Source organism: Hemitrygon akajei, unplaced genomic scaffold (genome assembly GCF_048418815.1).
Source record: "Hemitrygon akajei unplaced genomic scaffold, sHemAka1.3 Scf000038, whole genome shotgun sequence".
Lineage (NCBI taxonomy): Eukaryota > Metazoa > Chordata > Chondrichthyes > Myliobatiformes > Dasyatidae > Hemitrygon > Hemitrygon akajei.
In genome coordinates, this window is record NW_027331924.1 from 6162172 (window position 1) to 6166768 (window position 4597).

A 4597-nucleotide genomic window follows, 5' to 3' on the forward strand; every position below is an offset into this window, starting at 1 on the left:
TCCGCCATATCCGATGGGATTCTACCGTCTCTCCGTCCCACAGCCCACCTCCGCACCCCGCAACTCTCTGCTCTCTGTAGGAATCGCTCCCCGTACTGTATCGCACTTATCCACTCTCTCCTCCCCACTGATCTCCCTCCTGGCACTGACACCTGCAAGCGGGACAAGTGCTACACCTGACTCCTAACCTCCTCCCTCGTCGCCATTCAGGGCCGCAAACAGCCCAGTTCCTCCCGTTTCTTTCATGGTCGATTGTCCTCTCGTATTAGATTCCTTCTTCTCCAGCCCTTTACCTCTTCCACCTGTCCCCTCTCAGATTAACACTTCATCACCCTACCCCACGTTCCCCTTCACGTTGTCTCACCCGTCACCTGTCAGCTGGTTCTCATCCCCAACCTTTTTATTCTGGCTTCTGTCCCATTCCTTCCCAGTCCTAATGAAGGGTCTCATCCCGAGCACCGACTGTTTATTTCCCCTGAATAGATGCTGCTTGACTCACTGAGTTCCTCCGGCATTTTGTGTGATAATCGGGTTTGATCACCTGTTTCTTTTGATGCATCTTTGTTTCTATTTCCTTCACTCTCTGACTTCCAGGATCAGCTAAAATCTTCCTTAGACACTCTCACAAAAAAGAAATCAGACTTCCAGAAAAAGGAGCAGCAACAGAAAGAGAAGATTTCCGGAGTTCGGGTGAGGCTTCCTGAGCGGAATTTCTGATATTACTGTCGAGCTTTGCTCCATTTAATGCAGAATAGCCGAGTATCGCAGCTCCAGTGACCTGGGTTCGATCCTGACCTCTGCTGCTGTCTGTGTGGAGTTTGCATGCTCTCCCTGTGACCAGACACATCTCAAGGACATGCTGGATGAATAGTTAATTACAATTAGCACTGTGAAAGTGTGGGGGGGGGGGGGTTATATGAATCAGGTGGGAGTTAATGGGTCAATAAGGGAGAACAGATTTCAGGAAAACGTGAGGGGAAGGGGTTGACAGGAATGTCTCAGAGGTAGTATGGTCCCCAATGGACCGAATGGTCACTTTAATATCATCAGGAAATACAACACAGCAATGCAGTAAACTAATCTTCACCTTTCATTCGACAGAAACAATCACACAGTGTTCAGACCCACATCATATCCCAGTTTGCTGAACTGCGCCAGATTATCACTGAGAAAGAGCAGAGTTTACTCAGGGATCTCGGGAAGGAAGAGGCGAGGATTCTAAATCCAATGGAGAAAAATCTTCGAGAGATTCAAGAGAATATCAGGTTTATTCAGGAGGAAATCTCAAAGTTAAAGGAAAAGATGGATCAGAAAGACGGTGTGATATTTCTCAAGGTGAGGGATTACATTTCAATTTATTTCTGTGAAATTGAACTAAATGAACAGTGGTATATTTGAAATAAACACAGCACAGCGGCCAATTCTACCAAATCAATTGCCGCTGCTGGTGCCTCACACAGAGTGTTCTCCTTGCATGACGCACCTCCAATCACTCCGCTGATGACATTCTAAAATGTCAGAGATAGATATTCGATACTTTATCAGAAACATACAATACTTAAGTGATGAAATTTCAGCATAATTAATCGTAAATTAAACTGCAATTAATCGGTCAACAAAAGATATGGCATCTGCCAGTCCCAGGATCAAAACAGCCCAGAACAAAGTACGAATATGTAACTTATTCCCTTTGCTTTTACCACGTCCCCACTCACGTGACTGGTTATCGTAATAAACACCTAACACAGAATACAATGCAGATAGAAAAAAGATGTGTTGCTCCTACACACAGCATTTACAAATCGCAGTAAACTGTTTCTCACCAGACAATTGATAGAACTAATCAGGGCTGTTGATTTCCTAAAACTGGACTTCCACAACTTCTGTACATCCCATGACAGAATGTAATCTTCTCTGAAATGATTTACTCTGATCATAACACAGAGCTGCAGATTGTGTACTTAATTACCACATTAAATATCCTCTAAAACTCCCATTAACACCCAGTTCCAGTCACAGGCTGTGAGTGTGTCTGGTGCGGTGGGTGTGAGGGTATCTCTGTCAACCAGTGAGAACAAAGAATGTGACCCACACATCAGACTTATCCTCCGTATCCGGTTTCCATCAGATTACAGAAACCTTCACTGTCTCTACTTTGTCGGATTAAGTTTTACATGGGATTGTGTCCCATTCTCCGTCATGAGCAGGCCATTTGGTCCATCTTCTATCAATTTCCCCTCGGCCACAATCCTCCTGCCACCTCCTCACCACAACCAGCAACAGTGCCCCAAACTCCCTGGTCCCTCACGTGTTTATCCAGTTTCCCCATTACAGTCAGTCTCTGCTGTTCTATTTCAACCACTCCTGTGGCATTGAGTTCCATATTCTTGTCACTAAATTCTTTGTGGGATTTATTTTAAAACCTCCTGGCATTTTATCTTTGACTGAAGGTCTCCCCATAAATAGAAACATAGAAGCAAAGAAAACCTACAGCACAATACAGTCTCTTTGTCCCACAATGCTGTGCCGAACATCTACTTACTTTAGAAATTACCTTGAGTTAGCCATAGCTCTCTATTTTTCTAATCTCCATGTACCTGTGTGGGAGTCTCTTGAAAGACCCTATCGCATCCACCTCCACCTTCGTTGCCGGCAGCTCATTCCACCCATTCCAAAAAAACTTACCCCTGACATCTCCTCTATACTACTTCCAAGCACCTTAAAACTGTGTCCTCTCGTGTTAGCCATAAATGAAGTACTTTCTCCACCTGCACAAGATCAAATCCATCACTAATCTTAAGTTGTTCAGTTTTATCATCCTGCCGTCATATCAGGATGAAAATGCACAGCCTGTCCTGTCTTTCCCGTAACTGTCATCTGCTCAGAGACCCTCACACCTACCGCACCAGACACACTCACAGCCTGTGATGGAACTGGGTTTTAATGGGAGATTTGGAGGATATTGAACGTGGTAATCCTTTCAGAAACATTCCCTGTAATTTACCCCATGGTTCTGATTGTTCGTGTGTGTGAGTGATTGAGGGAGCGGGAATTTTTAACACGTTGTTAAGGTTTGCATGAAATTCAGGATGTAGAAAGTAAGTCAATGTCTCATCAGATTTGTGTTTTTATTTATTTCAGGAGGAAGTTCGTTTGAACAGGAGGTAGGACAGGCTCTTTACTGAAACCCTGTATGGATTTGTAAAATACTTCAAAATTCCAGTTTATCACCAGCAGTTTAATATTTACAGAATCAGTGACGATGTCCAGGAATTGTCGGTGACAGATGAGGCCCTACCGGTTGAAAAATTCGATCACCTCTATTTGTTGAACACAGTGCTGAGAGAAACGCTTGATGACATTAATCGAGGTAAAACTTACAAATATTCATTTTTCCTTGCTTATGAAACACAACTGTTATAATTTGAAGCAAGGATTGGCTATGATAATGGACTGAAGGGGAACTGAAGTTTATTCCATATCAACCCCACCGACTGGGAGGGATCACTGTCACATGTTCAGCTGGAGATGTCAGACCCCTGAACACACCAGCACAGGGTCACAATACAACCAATACACGGGACTGGCAGATGAACCACCCTGTCCTGATCCCAGACACACTGCATTAACACACCAAGACATGAGTTGAATCCTACCACAGGAGCTGGGAAATTAATACCGACTTGATGATATTGTACGGAATAAAAGTGGGTATCAGTGTGGTGACCAGGATTTTCAGAAAAATACACAAGTCCTTTGTGAGCTGTGAGTCCGACATTGTAGTATTTCAGAGGAGGAAAATAAATTACAGTGGTCTGAGAGAGGAGTTGGCCAAAGCAAACTGGAAGGAGATGCTGGTAGGGATGAGAGCAGAGCAGAAATGGTGTCAGTTTCTTAAACTGAGAGAGGTGAAGGAAAGATGTATTCCAAAAATAAATAAATACTCAAATGGCAAAATAGTAAATAGTGGCTGACAAGGGAAGACAAATTAACGTCAAGGCAAAAGAGAGGGGATAAAGCAACAAAGCAAAAATTAGTAGGAAGACATCGGATTGGGAAGCTTTTAAACCTACACAGAGGAACTAAAAGAAAAATTAAATGTGTATCGATTTGACTTTATTACTAACATCCTTCATATACATGAGGAGTAAAAATCTTTACGTTACATCTCTGTCTAAATGTGCAATGCATGTATAACATGCTAGTCAATATAACAGAGAAATACAGGTGTCTCAGCACGAGTTGATGCCCTGGCTGATCAAGAACCTCCGTATTTCTGCCTTAAATATGACTTGGCCTCAACAGCCACTTGTGGCAACAAATTCCAGAGATTTACCACCCGCTGAATAAAATAATTTCTCCGCATCTCAGTTCTAAAAGGACGTTCTTCGATCCTGAAATCATACCCTCTTATCCTAGAGTAGATGGCTTTGTTTCCAAGTTTGCAGATGATACGAAGATTGGTGGAGGGGCCGGTAGTGTTGAGGAAACAGTTAGGCTGGACAAGAATTTGAATGAGGAGAATGGGAAGGAAAGCGGCAAATGATATACAATGTTGGAAAATGCATGGCCATGCACTGTGGCCGTCGAAATAATG

The 4597-nt window shown here is 43.2% G+C and overlaps 1 long non-coding RNA gene across 1 annotated transcript; it reads left to right on the top strand.

The window, feature by feature from the left end:
- The first annotated feature begins 649 nt into the window (after positions 1 to 649).
- On the top strand, positions 650 to 3340 carry LOC140720231 (uncharacterized). The gene is made up of 4 exons (XR_012097133.1): positions 650 to 690; positions 1102 to 1335; positions 3142 to 3164; positions 3252 to 3340. It is a non-coding gene; the product is annotated as an uncharacterized lncRNA (long non-coding RNA).
- Positions 3341 to 4597: the final 1257 nt, after the last annotated feature.